Source organism: Bombus affinis, unplaced genomic scaffold (assembly GCF_024516045.1).
Source record: "Bombus affinis isolate iyBomAffi1 unplaced genomic scaffold, iyBomAffi1.2 ctg00000506.1, whole genome shotgun sequence".
Lineage (NCBI taxonomy): Eukaryota > Metazoa > Arthropoda > Insecta > Hymenoptera > Apidae > Bombus > Bombus affinis.
In genome coordinates, this window is record NW_026109150.1 from 1 (window position 1) to 20,109 (window position 20,109).

Sequence of the window (20,109 nt, forward strand, 5' to 3'; positions counted from 1 at the left end):
GAATAGTAATAGTGGGTTTTTTGAGATTCTATGTTTAATGTTGCTTATGTTTGTTACCTCATGGCCAAGATTTTGAAGTTCGTACTTTAGTTCATCTAGGTCGACTGAGTGGTGGATGTTGCGTAGCACCACACGAAAAGGTCTTTCTTGTTTGAGCTGATATGTATGGAATTTAGCGTTTAACGTTTTTAGCAACTTAGTTAACTTTCTACAGGCGTCTGGGTGGGTCGGCAGAATTTTCACGTGGTTGTTGTTAATTTTTAACTTGTAGTCCTCTTTTCTGATGTCTTTTTCAATGGTCCTTATCATTGACTGTATGTCGATTACGTCGTCAATGAATATTGGTGGAGGAGGGGGAATTTTTTGAGTATGGAGATTATTTACCTTTTCGGTTGTATTCATGGAGTCTTCCGTAGACTCCAGTATTGAGAATCTATTGAAGGTGGTCACCTGGCTGGCTGGTGGTTTAGTTTGACTCTTATTCACATTTGTCTTGGTTGGTTCCAGCTTGCGTTTTTTCGAGTGATGGTCGTTTACCAGGATAGATGTGTTGCCCCCTTGCCACGGGGGAGGAAAAACGGCGGAGTTATAATTTAGCTCCGGAGAGCCTGTTTGGAATGATAGAGCCATCATCGAGCTAGTTAATTCAGTGTGGAAGAACTAGACGAGAGGCTGTTAACCCTTAGCTAGGTTTGTTGGATTTGCTTTCGACAGATGGGCGTCACGTGGAGTTTTGTGAACTTCACAGGGCACTGGACACACGTCTCGGCACTCAGCAGCAACTGGATGGTCACGTGCTGTTTTGTGGACTTCGCAGGACACTGGACACACGTTTGCACGCCTCGGCACTCACCAGCAAACTGTTCACGGTAACGCTGTCGAGGAAAACTATGATGGGTGTGCCTAAGGGCACGAAATCATCGGATTCGTGGAAAAAAGCCTTCGTTCGGAAAGTGAGGGAAATTGGCGTTACTGTTAATTGGTCAATTTCCATGTTGGTGGTTAGGGAAGGGTGCTAGCCGCCCTTAAGAGAGAGTTCGAGAAGAGGAAGCGTCGTTCGTGAGAAAAATAGATTTCTCCTATTTTCTCGTAGTTGGAACGAGGACTGTTTGTCGGTTTGAAGGACTTTAGTTAAACAAATCTTAAGATTTATAGCGAATTTATATTTATTTATAGATATCCTCGGGCTAGCTGAACATGTACTGTGGAGACGCGTCGACATCTGGTAATCATCTTACTCAAAAAATAGAGTCTGCGTGTGGCGAGGCACGGGACAGAAATCGTTGAAATGCTTACCATCGTGCCCCGTCCCAAGTATTTCTTTTAAGGAGAGCTATAGAGTTACTTCATGCCTTTGTTAGACAAAACGTTCATCCCTTGACCGCGATTACGTTCGGCGACTGGTTGTCGCCTCGAGCCCGAGCTCACTATCATAAATCTCAAATAAGTACAGTCGGATCGAATGACAACAGTTTCTTAATTCGGCTATGGTGAAATCTAAATTACAGTACTGGGGGTATTCCCAAAGTTCCGAAGGGAAGGTTCCGGTGTTCTTTCATCTCCGACATATATATATATAATTCTATATTATGCCTACTGATTGATATGAATTTCTTTCGGTCTCGAATGCGTTAAAACGGAGCGCAAAGAAGTCGAAATTACTTATTGTAATTGGTAAAACATCGTGAAAGGCAGACAGATACAAGAAAGAAGTTAAACTATAAATTATATTTGCGACATTGTTATGTTTTTGCTTTCTTTAAGCCTTTCATCGAGACAGCCGATCTATAAATATTAATCGACCAATTTCTCTAAGCTTGTAACTTCAAATTAATGTTTATATATATAAAGAGTTACGTATTAATCTATCTAAATATTTAAAAAGATGTTTAATGTTATAAATGATGGATATTAAAGATGTTCAAAAGAATGTAGTCTTCGCGTGTTCTTTATCATATCCCTGATCAAAGACATTCCAATATTATTACAATATCCAATTACATATTGATACACAAGATATACAGATTATTATTTATAACATTTTGGTTTTCTTAATTGAGTTATTCATTTAGTACAAATGATAAGTAATTAGTAATAATTCATAAAAAAACGGTATTGTAGTAGAAATATTATAAGAAAACATATTCTGTTTCAGTGTAGAGTTACTCCTTTTTATAGACAGTGTCGTACAAATCCGTACGTCTTTGAGAAAATGTAAAAACATACGAAGTAATAAGTAATGCTTGCTAATAAATTCAGCAAATACAGAGGGAGCTGGCAAAATCGATGAACCAACGAGACTAAAAGTTAATTACATCATGGATTTCTCGCTTTTAATGTTAAGCTGGAAATTACCGATATCGGTGACCACCATATTTTCCTGAGTTTCCAAATCATAAAGGATTTTCCCCCAGGGATTTGTCAACTGTGTATGTCCCCATGCGACATAACTTGCTGAAGGAACACGAGCCGGTGATATACAGGCGACGTATAATTGATTGTCATTCGCTCTGGAACAGTTCGCTGTTGAGTGTCGAAGCGTGCAGACGTGTCTCTAGTGCCCAGTGAAGTTCGAAAGTAACACGTGTCACCCAACCGTCGAAAGTGAACACAGCGTGCTCTTACCCTCCCAAGTGTTTCCTATCCGCCAGGCAGAAGAAAAGCCTACGCGCCTAACCCCAACCCGAACCTTGCCTCATAGCCTCACGACTAGTTATTCATATTGAAATAGCTAGCTCAATGATGGCCCAGCAAACACGACCAGGCTCGCCTGTGCAAACTCACAACTACCCCGCGCTACTACCCCCCCCCCCCGTGGCAGAAGTGCAGCAGATCCCACTGTGCCAACGACGCCAATAAGGCGAAAAAACGCAAAATTGAACCAAACTCGAACGAACAGCCAACAACACAAATTAACACTCATAATAGGTTCGCAATATTGGAATCCTCAAACGACGCCATGGAAATCGCAGGCCCGCCAACAAACCACCACGCACGGAGAAGCCCCCCTCCCCCACCAATATTTGTTAATGATGTCATTGACACCCAGACTATGATCAAGTCCTTAGAGAGAGATATCTCCAAGGAGGACTACAACCTGAAGATAACCAACAATCGAGTCAAAATCCTGCCGACGAACCCAGAAGCCTACAGGAGGCTTACCAAGATACTTAGGGCCCTGAACGCCAATTTCCACACCTATCAACTCAAAGAAGAAAGACCTTTCCGGGTGGTGCTACGAAACATCCACCACTCTGCAGACATCGACGAGCTAAAAATAGAACTATCGAAACTCGGCCACGAAGTCATCAATGTCAGCAACATAAGGCATAAAGTCTCGAAAAACCCGTTATCCCTATTTTTTATCGGTTTAAAACAGAAACCCAACAATAAGGAATCTACATCAGTCGCCTAATGAACGCTATAGTAAAATTCGAACCACCGCAAATCAAAAAGGAGATAGTGCAATGCAAAAGGTGCCAAAGATACGGGCACACGCAGAAATACTGCAACCATACCTTCCGCTGCGTCAAATGTGCAGGTACACACCCCACCGACCAGTGCAGTAAATCACCGGAAACCCCAGCGAAGTGCATCCACTGTCAAGGTGACCATCCTGCCAACTACAAAGGCTGCTCAGCCTACAAAACACTGTACTCAAACAAGTACCCCAAACTTAGAACAAAAGAGGTAACCTACCAAACACCCAGCGCACCGAAATTCATCTTTACCCCAATCCCCCCAACCAATCAAACACCCAGCCCTACCAAATTCACCACTCCCTCAACCTCCTATGCCCAAGCGGTACAAGGCACTCAAAATATACCAAATAGCCATAGGGATCCTCCTCAAAATAGTGCCCCCAACTCACCTGATACAGACAACGTCTCTAGGCTTGAAAAGCTAATAGAGAAACAATCAGAGCAAATAAACAATTTGCTATCGCTACTAACACTCATTATGGATAAATTAATACGCCCCGGCGCAAAATAAAACCAAGACGCATAGCTCTGTGGAATGCCAACGGTCTAGCGCAACGCAAACTTGAACTAGAACTCTTCCTAAAACACCAGCAAATCGACATAATGCTCATATCTGAAACCCACTTCACCGACAAAAACTACCTGAACATAAACGGATACAAGTTCTACCATACCCAACACACTAGCGGAAAGGCCCACGGCGGCACCGGAATCATAATCAAATCAAACATTAAGCACTACGAACTTCCACCATTCCAGAAAGACTACCTCCAAGCATGGTCTTGAAGACTGTCATGGTACAATCACCACTTCAGCAGTATACTGCCCTCCCAGACACTCCATCGCCAAAGAAGACTTTGACGACTTCCTGGACACCCTGGGCAATAGATTCATAGCTGGAGGAGACTACAACGCCAAACACACCCAATGGGGCAGCAGACTGGTTACAGTAAGAGGCAAAAACCTCCTCAACAGCATAATAACCAACAAGCTCAACTACCTTACCACATACGAACCCACAAACTGGCCCACCGACACAAACAAAATACCCGATCTCCTTGATTTCCTCATAACTAAAAATATCTCGTCAAGACACGTCCAAATCAATTCCTCGGTTGATCTCTCCTCTGATCATTCCCCCGTGATAGTAACAGTCAGTTCAACTATCATCGAGAATACACGTAATGGCTCCATACATAACCAACACACCAACTGGCAGCTCTTTAGAGAAGTCTTTACACACACAACTTCAGCCTCAACTTCACTAAAAACCAATGAAGACATCGAAGCAGCCACGGAATACCTAAACACGAGCATAACAAACGCTATCCGCTTCTCCACACCGGCAAAAACGCCCATCAGCAACCACGAATACCCCCAGTACATATTTAAAAAAATAGCAGAAAAACGTAGACTAAGAAGCATATGGCAGACCCATAGAACACCGGAGGACAAACGCAAACTAAACAACGCAACTAGAAAAATATCCAAAACTATAAAAAACTACAATAATGACCGTTTTCACAAATATCTCGTCAGCTTGTCCCCCACAGCCGACTCCAACTACTCACTATGGAAAGCCTCCAGGAAACTCACGCGCCTCCCACAAATAATACCTCCAATCCGCCGTCCGCAGGGTGGATGGGCGCGTAGCCCTATAGAAAAAGCCAACCTATTTGCCAAACACTTGACTGAAGTATTCCAACCCCATTCCTCCATAGCTGCAGCGGACGTTACCGAATATCTGCACACTCCCTTCCAAATGTCCCCTCCTATTGAACCCTTCACTTCTTCAGAGATCATACAAGCAATCAATCGCCTAAACCCCAAGAAAGCAGCAGGTTACGACCTAATAGGCAATAAAGCAATCAAGGAACTTCCCATAAAGGGATTGCACTCATCGCATCAATCTTTAACGCTATCCTCCGCATTGAACACTTTCCTCAGGCGTGGAAAATCTCACTGATCACCCTCATCCCTAAACTCGGTAAACCAATATATGAAACCAGCTCCTATCGCCCAATCAGTCTTTTACCTACCTTGTCTAAATTATTCGAGAGGATGCTCACGAATCGTCTCCTTCCACTCCTAGAAGAATTGAAAACACTCCCAGATCACCAATTCGGCTTCCGAAAACAACACTCAACAGTAGAGCAAATCCAGCGCATAACCCACATGATCAGCCAAATCCTTGAAAAGAAAAAATACTGCTCAGCGGTATTCCTAGACATCCAACAGGCATTCGACAAAGTATGGCATCAAGGGCTACTCTACAAGCTCAAAAAGATCCTACCCCATCCATACTACTCCATCTTAAAATCCTACCTAACCAACAGACAATTCATAGTTAAATGTCTAGGCGCCACTTCCGCAACATTCCCAATAGAATCCGGCATACCCCAAGGTAGTGTCCTCGGACCCCTACTGTTCTCCATCTACACTGCCGACTTACCTATATCAAACGAGGTAACAATAGCAACATTTGCCGACGACACAGCACTATTAGCTACCCACGCAGACCCGGAAATTGCCTCATCCACTCTCCAGCGAAGTCTCGACTCCATGGAAAAGTGGTTCCAAAAATGGGGTTTTAAAATAAACGAAAAAAAATCCTCCCATGTAACCTTCACGCTCCGAAAACAAACCTGCCCCCAGGTCACCATTAACAACACAATAATCCCAAGCAAGGACTCCGTTAGATACCTGGGCATGACCCTGGACAGGAGGCTAACTTGGAAAAAACATATCTCGGAAAAAACAAAGCAACTAAAGGAAAAACTAAGAAAATTCTATTGGCTCACGGGCCGACGCTCCAAACTAAACATACAGAACAAAATAACCCTCTACAAGGCCGTAATAAAACCTGTCTGGACCTACGGAATCCAACTATGGGGAACAGCAAGTAACTCCAACATTGAAATACTCCAACGCTTCCAATCGAAAACGCTAAGATCCCTATCAAATGCACCCTGGTATGTTACCAACGAAACAATCCACCGTGACCTCAAGATACCTACAGTCAAAGATGAAATACACAAGTCCAGAAGCAGATATAACACAAGAGTCAACAACCACCACAACCCACTAGTCACCCAACTACTGGACACGACGGACCAGATCCGCAGACTAAAAAGAAAATACCCTCTAGTTTAAATCCTTAGTTTCTACTAGAACCAACAATATAAAACTATTATGGTCCATGTCATTGTATCACGCCAAATTAAATTAATTACTGAAAATTCTCAACGAGAACTGATTGTAAATATTCTAATAAAAAAAAAAATCTCAAAAAAATTCGATGAAAATTCTCATGAAACATCAATTGAAGCAATTAAACGCAACAGAGAATGGGTATAATCATATAATTCCTCCCCATTTCAAAATTCATTCATATACATCGATTTTTGTTTTCATATTTGTTTTATATGTGAAGAATACGTATTTATTGGCATAAAAGTATTTCTGTTTCAATTCCTGATCATTTTAGATCGAAACTTCCAAATATCGTTGATTAAAAATTTTTTAATTTTTAAAATGAAAGGCACTAATTATAGGACAAAAAGTTGTTTCAATTATTTGAACATTCTGCTTCCTTCCTACAATAACATATTTTATTTTAAATTAAAACAAGAATCAATACTATTGTGTATAAGTTTAATGGAGTGACACAGGTGATTTGTAACTAACACTGTAGCTAACATAGTTTCTGCAATATACCCTTTAATCGAGTAGAAACAAGGGGATTTTAGAAATTTCTATTAACCGACAGTATTGTCAACAAGTTTTAACAATGACTGAAGGTTGCAAAATTAAATATAAAATGATTTATTAATAGCATATGCAGTGTTAAATTTGTAAATAAGCAGTTTATCTTTTAAGGATAACAAAGACACCAGAAAATAAAGATAATATTCTAATTATATTGCAAACTAACGAATAATGTAAAGAATTTATTTTTGTTATCTATATCACAGATTTTAGGTAAAATATTAATTTACTTATTACTAGGAGATTGAATTTGAAATATAATTATAATTTATAAGGGACACCTTTAAACTAGCAGATATTTGGTAGCAGTTCTCTAGCCTTTGTACAATATAACACAGTTCAGTTTAATTGAGTTTAATACCTTTGACCAGCCAGTTTCCAATTTCATTTATGACATAATCTCCTGACAATTTCATACCCTTCTAAAGAAACACGACTTTCTATTATTGTTTTACAATCGCGGAATATGATCAGTGTTTCAATTAAGCTCCACTGTTTTAATTTCCCGTCTACGCACGATGTGGGTACACCGTTTTTTTGTTGTTTTTAGATACAAGTGACGAGAAATTATGAAATGATATTTTAAATTTAAACTGATTTCATTCATTGATTTATTGTAGCGACAATGGTAACTTGTTTAAATAAAGAATTTATAAATAAAATATTTAAGGTCTAAAATAATAAATAAACACATGTGAAAACATTAAAGCTGTTATCCTTATTCATGGTCTTGTTGGAACGTGTTTAACGAGCGTAACGTAGGCGTGAAAACGAAAACGTTGAGACTCTTGTGGCGTAAAAAGACTGAATTCCTCATAAAAATACAAGAAACGAATACAAGAAACGTGCACATAGTTTATTCTCGACCTTGGATACATAAAACCAAAAAAAAAAAAAGAAAAGAAAAAGAAAAAGGAACAAAAATTTTTATTGGTTATTTACCGAAACTCATTGTATCATTTTTATTACTCTATATAAAACGTAGAATCATATACTGACGAATGTTATTTCGAATTTCTAACTTCAGAACGATAATTACATATTTGAAATTACCAATAAGTGGTAGTAGCATTAAAAATATTGAATATTCAACGAGATGAAATATAGGTAAGGTAGTTAAAAGAAAAAAGATTGAAACGTTCGATGTAAAACGATGAAATTAAATGATTGGATTTGAAAACTTGATTCGGTTTAATAATTCGATGAAAAAAGTATTCATCCTATGAAAAAAGAATTCATGTTCCTGTCGATATATCAACGACGTGCGCCGTTACTTCCCACTGCTCTGCAATTCAAATGCAATACTCGAATATACATGGCGAAAGAAATGGAAATTGAGCAATTTAAGGGAACGAATTACTCTCGCGTCCACGTAACTTCAAAATGTATCACGTGTCGGTGTTTGCGAAACGAAATTCGTCGTTGTCCAACTAACACGCTTGCAGATGCTACGTTCACTTTGTTGCATATAGGGCTTAAATATATGAACAAATAGAACAGCGCAACTGTCACTAGCGTAATTTTTAAAGTGAATTAATGCATAATCTCGTCATCTACGTTTGACCATGATTATGGCAGTGATCATTGTTATATACGAATCTTCGTGCAATATATGTGAAAATTCGTGGTTGTCCAATTAACACGCTTGCTGATGCTACGTTCACTTTGTTGCATATAGGGCTTAAATATATGAACAAATAGTACTGCGCAAGTGTCACTAGCGTAATCTGAACGTGTTAAAGTGAATCAATACATAACTTCGTCATCTATGTTTGACCATGACTACGGTAGTGGTCATTGATATATGTGAAGCTTCGTGGAGTAGATGTGAAAATTCGTCGTTGTCCGGTTAACACGCTTGCAGATGCTCCGTTCACTTTGTTCCATATAGGGCTCAAATATGTGAACAAATTGAATGGAACAACTGTCATTAGCGTAATTTTAACGCGTTAAAATAAATTAATGTATAATTTCGTCATTTACGTTTGATCTACGTTTTTTCATCTACGTCATCTACGGCACCTACGCGAATCTTATTGATTACGTCTTTGGCAGTGTTCGTTGCTATAAATGAAACTTAATAGTTGTTGAAACCGCTCGAAAGTCGTGTTCCTAAATCATTCCCTCGTCTCGTATCGTGTTCATCAAATGGAAAAGGAGATTGTGTTTTAATGAAATCGCTTGTTACTATCAATCTTGCTGTGTCACTCGCATAGGAGAAGAAAGTGAGGAAGGAGAAAAAAATTAAGGTAAGGTCATCAATGAGCAAAATGTTTAATGTACATTAAAATTGAGTCCGCTGCAACCCTCGTGACTTTTAAAATTCCATACGTATATTGTTATACGTAACATTGCCATATTAAATATATTCGATCAAATATTCAATCTCGTTCCCTGAAAGCTGTTCCTGGATATCTGGTTGGATACTTTACGCACGGAAATAGAGAGTGTTAACAGTAACAAACCCTCTATGTAATGTTTTTGCTTTGCTCTTTTGAACAGGTAGATGACATTTTGCTTCGAAAAACGGATATATATACCACGGATATGCACATACAGAGTATGTGTATCGATATACACATTGATATACACCTTTGTACAAAGTGTCAAAAAAGTATTTATCGCGGTATTTTTTTCAAGCCATTCTACACCTTCGATTTGATGAAAATTGGTTAAATAAGTGTAGCGCAAAATTGATCTTGACCACAATTTTCAGTGTCAAATTGTTTTTCTATTGCATCATATAGTGCTCATTAGAAAGGAAAGTTCCGTTGTTTTAGAAAAAATGTTTGAAATTTCATTAATACTTAGACTGATTTTATTCATATTTTAAGGTCAAATATGGAATACAATAACATCAATACTAATATCTACTTTTTTGTGCGAATTACTTTACATTTCAATCTTCCTTGATACGCCGTGACAAGCAAAAGTGTAAACACAGCCCGTTGATTTTATGTAGAAAGCGAATGTCGAAGGTATAATGAGAAAAGAGCATTATTTGACCATTCCACAAAATAATTTACCTAAATAGTAGTTAATTCTATTGGATATAATAAACGTGAAGTAGTACTAGTGGACGAAATACCTATGTTGAAACCTTGATTCGACGAGTATAATTAATGTGCAAAACTGTAAACATGGTTTGAGATGTCCATTTTTGTAAAATGTTTTGTACATTATTAATGCTAATGAAAATTAACTATTACATTTCGTTAATAATAACTTGTAGTTACTGTTACCTAATCTTTACCGATCACTTGAAAAATTAGTCTTTTACATTTATGTGTTTACTTTTTTCGCTCGTCGCAGTACATGTTTAAGTCAGATATGAAATATTTGGCGTATTCCAGCGGCTTTGATTAAATCTAAGATGTTGGACCATTGTCAAAATGAAATTACTTAGCATCATATATAGCCTGGCAAGGCTCGAACGTTTTATCTTCCTGTAGATTTTCTTTGCTTTTAGACTTTCCTTCCATTTCTCTGAATTGGTATCTTCTGTACACTATTTATAAAAGAAGAATAAATTACATGTTACATCCAAGTTACCAATCCAAATAATTTTAAGTAAGAAAAGAGATCTAATGCAGCAGTTTCCACTTAAATATAGATCCGACGATTATTTACGAACAAATAGTATAAATCTTTTAGCAATATGAAATTCGCAATATTTATTCAAATATTTATATTTATAGTACGCCATTAGCAAAGAAGACATGTTTGCGTGCGTTATCGATTTTACGCTTTTGCGACGCAAACATGGAAATTGCGATTCGAAATTGAATTTGCACTGGAAACGGTTGACGTTACGACATCAATAACATATTTCAAAAACACTGACGATATCATACGGAATCAGAGAGATTCTATGAGAAGTTAAACGCATAATCATCCTATTGTAAATAATAGGAACAGAAAGTACACAAGGAATAATACAGAATCATCCTATCATCCTATCCTATTATACAGGATTGCTTTGATTCGAGCTCAAACATAGGGAAATCTGAAGGAATTTTTCGCAGAATTTCCTTCCCCTTTGAATTAGCTTTTATACAGAACGACTTTAACCTTTTCAAGGAAATACCTATAGAGTGTGACGATCTATGATTTTAAATAGAGAGGTGTATCTGAAAAGAGGTGGATGTAAAACGTTGCATATAAAACGTAGATCAAATCTTTATTCAAGGTGTGGCGGCACTCGACAAGCCGAAAAATCAGCAGTACCCCGGCAGCGACATCTACAGCCCCCAGTGACAATTACAGCGGAACAGGCCTACTAACTACTACAAGTATAACTCACAACACGGCCACCTCAAACGATTTTTCTCTTCGCAGAGAATCAGGATTTCAAGATCGATCGAATATGTATGCACTTGATTTACACGTGAAGTTGTCATTAAAAATATTGTTGCGTTTAAAAAGATAAATATTCATTTAAATTTAATGAAATTGTTAGTCCAATTGTTTTAAGCTTAAAGATATGTAGGTGTCACATTTATATATTGAAAACCTGGGAGCGGCATTAATTAACAAACCTAGTCACGCGCACACGTACTTTAAAACCATGCTTGAAAATCGATATTCCCTGAAACAATGCATCGTTCTGCGCTTCCAATTTATTTTCGCACGAAGAATCAGTCCATTCATCGTTGCCGTCACCATCGCTACTGTAATCTATATTACTCGAATAAATTCTATATCTTGATTGGAAAATCGCATATTTTAACGAACTTTCTGTGTTTTTTTTTTTCTATGATTTTAATTGGCAATTTCCGAAATTGAACTATAGCTTGAGAATAATCCGATAATATTTGAGGGTATATATACATACATCATGTTTTTGATGGGTTTTGTAGTAAAATAATTGTAGAAAAAGCAAACTTTTTAAGAAAAAATTACCATATTCGAGTAATAAATTATAGAAAATTACCAATGTAATTTAAAACTTCAAAAGAAGAATCTATTACATGTAATAAAGAGAAGGACTTGTTCACGAACGGTAATTCAACAAATACATGCGTTGCAGAAACATAGTTTTGCAAGGGAGAAGAATCTCTCTAGGAACTCGACGATGTCACGTCAAGAGAAAATTCAATAAAGTGATTACTAACCGTATTACCAGCGGCAATTGTGTGTCGGCAATTCGTAAATAAGTTAGTCGTCTATTTGGAGAAACGTCGCTGGCAATATCGTCACATTTTAATTACGTCAGCGCTATCAATTGGTCTTGGAAGAAAATTTACCATTATGTACTTTTGCCCACGGCGTCGTTCCAACAAATGAATCCGAGTTTTGAATCGCTTACTCTTATATCACGAATTTGTAACGGTGTTTCTTCAAACTTTAAACGATTGTAATGAATGCCTTTGCGTACAAAGACTGATACCAGGTTTGACTAGAAGCTTCAGCTAATTAGTGCCCCAGTTAATTTGGATGTTCACTACCACGCCACTTATGAAGTGGCTTCGTGTCCGAGCGGATTTCCACCACGTAAAAAAAAAAGAAAAAGAAAAAGGAAAAAAAAAGAAAAAGAGATAGGAAAAAGAGAAAAAGAAAAAGGAAAAAAAGAAAAAGAGAAAGGAAAAAAGAAAAAGAAAAAGAAAAAGAAAAAGAAAAAAAAAGTTAATTTGGATGTTCACTACCACGCCACTTAAGAAGTGGCTTCGTGTTCGAGCGGATTTCCCCCACGTAAAAAAAACAAGAAAAAGAAAAAGAAAAAAAAAGAAAAAGAGAAAGGAAAAAAAGAAAAAGAAAAAGAAAAAAAACTGTTAATTTGGATGTCCACTACCACGCCACTTAAGAAGTGGCTTCGTGTCCCAGCGAGTTTTCCCCACGTAAAAAAAAAAAAAAGAAAAAGAAAAAGAGAAAGGGAAAAGAGAAAAAGAAAATGGAAAAAAATAGAAAAAGAGAAAGGAAAAAAAAGAAAAAGAAAAAAACAGTTAATTTGGATGTTCACTACTACGCCACTTAAGAAGTGGCTTCGTGTCCGAGCGAATTTTCCCCACGTAAAAAAAAAGAAAAAGAAAAAGGAAAAAAAAGAAAAAGAAAAAGGGAAAAAAAGAAAAAGAGAAAGCAAAAAAAAGAAAAAGAAAAAGGGAAAAAAAGAAAAAGAAAAAAAAAGTTAATAAATAATAAATACATTTGTTAAACTGAGCAGGTTTTATTTGAACTTGCCTATAATTATTCGCCTACAATTATTTTTATCGACGAGATTGACTGAATAGGCACAAATAAAGGAGTAAACTGTACATTGTCTGAACCTGCAAAGAGATTCAGATCAGAACTTCTTTCTAGATTGGATGGATTAGTATCTAACGAAAATTCTAATGTAGTTCTTTTGGCTGCAACTAATTGCCCTTGCTATGTATATCACGCTATTTCAATGTTTTCTAAGTAGAAAATATCTTAATATCATAATTATTCATTATCTTAATCTTAATTATTGTGTTGTGCGGAATATTCCTTTGTTATTATTAATATAACAGAACAATAATATTTATTGTAAATATATTATTAGGGACATTGATGCAGCTTTACGCAGATGCCTTGAAAAGAAAATATACGTATCATTACCAAATGAAGTTACTCGACTTGGTATGTTCAAATTATACCTTAGCAACCAGTTATTAGAGAATATGGATGTTGTAAACCACATAATAAAATCTACTGAAAAATATTCTTGCGTGGATATAAAATTGCTTTGTAAGCAAGCATGGCTGCTCGAAATAAGTCCAATATGGGAAAAACTTGAAAAAAAAAAAAAGAAAAAAGAAACATCTGTTACGACTTTGAAATATGAATTAAAGAATTATGAAATAATAGCAAAATTGTTAAAAAACAATGTCACCTACAGTTACGGATGTGGATAGATATGAAGCGTGGAATAAATATGTATGCCATAAGAACATATTTTAAAAAATATAAATGCTTATCATATAAAAATATAAAAATATAAAAATATAAAAATATAAAAATATAAATGGTTATAAATTATTAATATAATTATCGTTCGAAAAATTGTTCGTGTGCGTGCATTTATGTGTGCGCACGCGTTATAAACAAGTTTGAAATGTTCGTTCTACATATATGTATACGTGGTATACATCTTCCCTTATAATATATAATATGTGTAATCTGAGTGGTAATATCTCCACGTATTACATATGTGTTAGTGTATTTTATCGATAATCTGTCTTTTATTTCCTCTTATCTTATTAACGCATGTATGGGCGCGTATATGCGCCGGGCGAAAGCTATGGTTATATATGGGATTGTTAACAAATAAAAATTAATCTAGGTGTTATTAAAGAAATTTGTTTCACCTTCTAAACTTTTTGATGATTGGTTTACTTTGAATATTTTGCATATTTTTGCATATCATGAGCATTTTGTACATTTCTATACATTCAAACTTTCTATGAATATAAAATGATCCGCACTACTATCTACTTCATAGTATACTCTATACGTTTAAAATGCTCCATTAGAAGCTTAAATCTATCAAAATACAGCTCCTAGGGAAATGTGAATTTTCACATGAACACATAATATCGATTTTCTCATTGAAACGTATAGGCAGGTATATACTAGCATAAGCCACCTTCGGCATTTGGCCGTATGATGCAGCACTAGCTCTGTAACATAGAAAACCATAGGCGTCAGTTCTTCTTATTTCCTCTTTGATATATGTTTACTTTAATGTCACTTATTCAGACGCTTGATACATTGTCGGAATGAAATTTTAGTAATGTGCAAGTAATTTTGAGTAGATTAATAAAGTATAATAAGATATCAGATTCATGTACGTAGATTCAAGTGACATCAATCTTTATGTCTAGTATATACATGTGTATTGATCTATAAGTCAGTGTTAAAATAACAAATAAATGGCAGAAGAAGGAAAGAAGATTTCCTTCGGTTTTGCGAAATCTATTAAGAAACCTGTGTTAAAAAATGCTATTCCACAAGAAAAAAAGAAAGTTGATTACATTGAATGCCTTGATGAGAAAGGTATTAAAGTAATAGGGTGAGTTCAAAAAGTAAAATTTATAATCAAGAAACATATAACCTCAACCTAACCTATAAAAATCACCAATAGCGGAATATATATATTTGAAAACAATTTTTTTATTTCAATGAGGAAGAAAAAAAAGATGAACCTCTAATTATTCCATTACTAGGTTCAAAAACCTGGCATGATAGAATTCTTAATAAAATAGATGCAGACATTTTCCTTCCGAAGGCAGATAAGGAAAAGGTAGGAGACGCTAGTGTTAACGAGGCAAAATCAAAGCTATCTAATGGAAAAACATCGCCAATAATATCAATAAAGAAAGAGCCAGTTGAAGATAGTGAAAATAAAGTTGTTACTTTAGAAGAGCAAGCGACTAAAGAAATCATTGGGGAACTTAAGTCAAAGAATAAATATGAAACTAAAACAAATGATTTAACTTTACCTTTAGTAGAAGATGAATCATTAAGAGGCAAAGAACAGGTACGTTATCAACATATTGATGTGCAATGCACAGATGTATTACATTTGCATATTATAAATATCGTTTTGTATTTTTCAGTCTACGTTAGAAGATTATGAAAAAATTCCTATTGATGCTTTTGGTGTAGCAATGTTAAGGGGAATGGGATGGCAACCAGGAAGGGGAATTGGTTGAAATGAAAAGTATGAATTTTACTCTGGATTAAATTAATTATATGTATTTAATACATCACTTATTGGAAAGTAAACAGAGAACATCATTTTTTATTTCACAATCGTTTATTCTAACTATCACAGATTAGTAGCAGCTGTCATACCAGAATTACGACCAAAAGGTATGGGTCTTGGAGCAGACAAAGTAGCATTGCAGAAGAAAAATACAGATTTCAAAAAAGAAGAGGAAGAAGTTAAAATCGAGAAAGGAACATTTGTGAAAATTATAGCTGGAGAACAAAGTAATAATTATGGTCAAATAGAAGGATTCGATGATGATGCAGGAAGGCTCATAATAAAACTAGCTCTTGGTGGAAATATAATATCTGTAAATGAATTTATGGTACAGCCAGTGACTAAATCAGAATATTCTAAGAACTCAAAAGTTCAAAGTTAATATGAAGTGTTAGTTTTTCATTAAGGGACATTTAAGAAAATAAATTTGAATTGACATATACATATAAAGACATAATCGGACATGTAGAAAAACTAATTTAAGAGTACCTGTAAGTGTGTTGTTGCATGCAATTTTTTAAAAGTCCCTTCTAATTTTATATAAAATATGATAAATGTAGATCGGTCCGTCGTGTCCAGTAGTTGGGTGACTAGTGGGTTGTGGTGGTTGTTGGCTCTTGTGTTATATCTGCTTCTGGACTTGTGTATTTCATCTTTGACTGTAGGTATCTTGATGTCACGGTGGATTGTTTCGTTGGTAACATACCAGGGTGCATTTGATAGGGATCTTAGCGTTTTCGATTGGAAGCGTTGGAGTATTTCAATGTTGGAATTACTTGCTGTTCCCCATAGTTGGATTCCATAGGTCCAGACAGGTTTTATTACGGCCTTGTAGAGGATTATTTTGTTCTGTATGTTTAGTTTGGAGCGTCGGCCCGTGAACCAATAGAATTTTCTTAATTTTTCCTTTAGTTGCTTTGTTTTTTCTGAGATATGTTTTTTCCAAGTTAGCCTCCTGTCCAGGGTCATGCCCATGTATCTTACGGAGTCCTTGCTTGGGATTATTGTGTTGTTAATGGTGACCTGGGGGCAGGTTTGTTTTCGGAGCGTGAAGGTTACATGAGAGGATTTTTTTTCGTTTATTTTGAAACCCCATTTTTGGAACCACTTTTCCATGGTGTCGATACTTCGCTGGAGAGTGGATGAGGCAATTGCCGGGTCTGCGTGGGTAGCTAATAGTGCTATGTCGTCGGCAAATGTTGCTATTGTTACCTCGTTTGCTATAGGTAAGTCGGCAGTGTAGATGGAAAACAGTAGGGGTCCGAGGACACTACCTTGGGGTATGCCGGATTCTATTGGGAATGTTGCGGAAGTGGCGCCTAGACATTTAACTATGAATTGTCTGTTGGTTAGGTAGGATTTTAAGATGGAGTAGTATGGATGAGGTAGGATCTTTTTGAGCTTGTAGAGTAGCCCTTTATGCCATACTTTGTCGAATGCCTGTTGGATGTCTAGGAATACCGCTGAGCAGTATTTTTTCTTTTCAAGGGTTTGGCTGATCATGTGGGTTATGCGGTGGATTTGCTCTACTGTTGAGTGTTGTTTTCGGAAGCCGAATTGGTGGTCTGGGAGTGTTTTCAATTCTTCTAGGAGTGGAAGGAGACGATTCGTGAGCATCCTCTCGAATAGTTTAGACAGGGTAGGTAAAAGACTGATTGGGCGATAGGAGCTGGTTTCATATATTGGTTTACCGGGTTTAGGGATGAGGGTGATCAGTGAGATTTTCCAAGCCTAGGGAAAGTGTTGAAGGCGGAGGATAGCGTTAAAGATTGATGCGATGAGTGCAATCCCTTTTATCGGAAGTTCCTTGATTGCTTTATTTCCTATTAGGTCGTGACCTGCTGCTTTCTTGGGGTTTAGGCGACTGATTGCTTCTATGATCTCTGAAGAAGTGAAGGGTTCAATAGGAGGGGACATTTGGAAGGGAGTGTGCAGATATTCGGTAACGTCCGCTGCAGCTATGGAGGAATGGAGTTGGAATACTTCAGTCAAGTGTTTGGCAAATAGGTTGGCTTTTTCTATAGGGCTACGCGCCCATCCACCCTGCGGACGGCGGATTGGAGGTATTATTTGTGGGAGGCGCGTGAGTTTCCTGGAGGCCTTCCATAGTGAGTAGTTGGAGTCGGCTGTGGGGGACAAGCTGGCGAGATATTTGTGAAAACGGTCATTATTGTAGTTTTTTATAGTTTAGGATAGTTTTCTAGTTGCGTTGTTTAGTTTGCGTTTGTCCTCCGGTGTTCTATGGGTCTGCCATATGCTTCTTAGTCTACGTTTTTCTGCTATTTTTTTTAATATGTACTGGGGGTATTCGTGATTGCTGATGGACGTTTTTGCCGGTGTGGAGAAGCGGATAGCGTTTGTTATGCTCGTGTTTAGGTATTCCGTGGCTGCTTCGATTTCTTCATTGGTTTTTAGTGAAGTTGAGGCTGAAGTTGTGTGTGTAAAGACTTCTCTAAAGAGCTGCCAGTTGGTGTGTTGGTTATGTATGGAGCCATTACGTGTATTCTCGATGATAGTTGAACTGACTGTTACTATCACGGGGGAATGATCAGAGGAGAGATCAACCGAGGAATTGATTTGGACGTGTCTTGACGAGATATTTTTAGTTATGAGGAAATCAAGGAGATCGGGTATTTTGTTTGTGTCGGTGGGCCAGTTTGTGGGTTCGTATGTGGTAAGGTAGTTGAGCTTGTTGGTTATTATGCTGTTGAGGAGGTTTTTGCCTCTTACTGTAACCAGTCTGCTGCCCCATTGGGTGTGTTTGGCGTTGTAGTCTCCTCCAGCTATGAATCTATTGCCCAGGGTGTCCAGGATGTCGTCAAAGTCTTCTTTGGCGATGGAGTGTCTGGGAGGGCAGTATACAGCTGAAGTGGTGATTGTACCATGACAGTCTTCTATTGCTACGTTTGTTGCTTGGAGGTAGTCTTTCTGGAATGGTGGAAGTTCGTAGTGCTTAATGTTTGATTTGATTATGATTCCGGTGCCGCCGTGGGCCTTTCCGCTGGGGTGTTGGGTATGGTAGAACTTGTATCCGTTTATGTTCAGGTAGTTTTTATCGGTGAAATGGGTTTCGGATATGAGCATCACATCGATTTGCTGTTGTTTTAAGAATAGTTCTAGTTCAAATTTGTGCTGAGCTAGACCGTTGGCGTTCCGCAAAGCTATTCGCATTGGTTTTATTTTGCTTCTGTGCGTATGAATTTGTCCATGAAGAGTGTGAGTAGTGACAGCAAGTTGTTAATTTGCTCTGTTTGCTTCTCGATAAGTTTTTCGAGTCTGGTGAAGTTGTCTGTGTTTTGTGGGGTGGGAATTCTATTTTCTGTGTGTACACTGTGGGTTTTCGAGTTGTTTACGTTTCCTTGTGTTGCCTGCGCGTAGGATACTGATGGTGAGGTGAGTTTTTGGGGTCTAGGTTCTTGTATGGTTATGTCCTTGGGTCTCAGTTTTGGATACTTAATATTATGTAGTGTTTTATATGCTGAGCATCCTTTGTAGTTCGCAGGATGCTCTCCTTGACAGTGGATGCACTTAGCGGGGGTTTCGGGGGATTTAGTGTATTGGTTAGTGGGGTGATTACCTGCACATTTTACGCACCGGAAGTTATGGTTGCAGTATTTCTGCGTGTGGTCGTACCTTTGGCACCTTTTACATTGTACTATTTCTTTCTCTACAAGAGGTGGTTCGAACTTAACTATGGAGTTTATCAGCCGGTTGACGTTGTAGATTTCTTTGTTGTTCCCTTTTTGTTTTAAATCTATGAAGAATAGTAATAGTGGGTTTTTTGAGATTCTATGTTTAATGTTGCTTATGTTTGTTACCTCATGGCCAAGATTTTGAAGTTCGTACTTTAGTTCATCTAGGTCGACTGAGTGGTGGATGTTGCGTAGCACCACACGAAAAGGTCTTTCTTGTTTGAGCTGATATGTGTGGAATTTAGCGTTTAACGTTTTTAGCAACTTAGTTAACTTTCTACAGGCGTCTGGGTGGGTCGGCAGAATTTTCACGTGGTTGTTGTTAATTTTTAACTTGTAGTCCTCTTTGCTGATGTCTTTTTCAATGGTCCTTGTCATTGACTGTATGTCGATTACGTCGTCAATGAATATTGGTGGAGGAGGGGGAATTTTTTGAGTATGG

The 20,109-nt window shown here is 37.4% G+C and overlaps 2 long non-coding RNA genes across 2 annotated transcripts; one reads left to right on the plus strand and one right to left on the minus strand.

Moving 5' to 3' along the window:
* Positions 1 to 12,553: 12,553 nt before the first annotated feature.
* LOC126928060 (uncharacterized) lies at positions 12,554 to 13,354 on the minus strand. The gene is made up of 2 exons (XR_007716229.1): positions 13,191 to 13,354; positions 12,554 to 13,018 (listed from the first exon to the last, which is right to left on the minus strand). It is a non-coding gene; the product is annotated as an uncharacterized LOC126928060 (long non-coding RNA).
* Positions 13,355 to 15,460: 2,106 nt separating this feature from the next.
* On the plus strand, positions 15,461 to 19,373 carry LOC126928056 (uncharacterized). The gene is made up of 3 exons (XR_007716225.1): positions 15,461 to 15,747; positions 15,827 to 15,930; positions 16,045 to 19,373. It is a non-coding gene; the product is annotated as an uncharacterized LOC126928056 (long non-coding RNA).
* Positions 19,374 to 20,109: the final 736 nt, after the last annotated feature.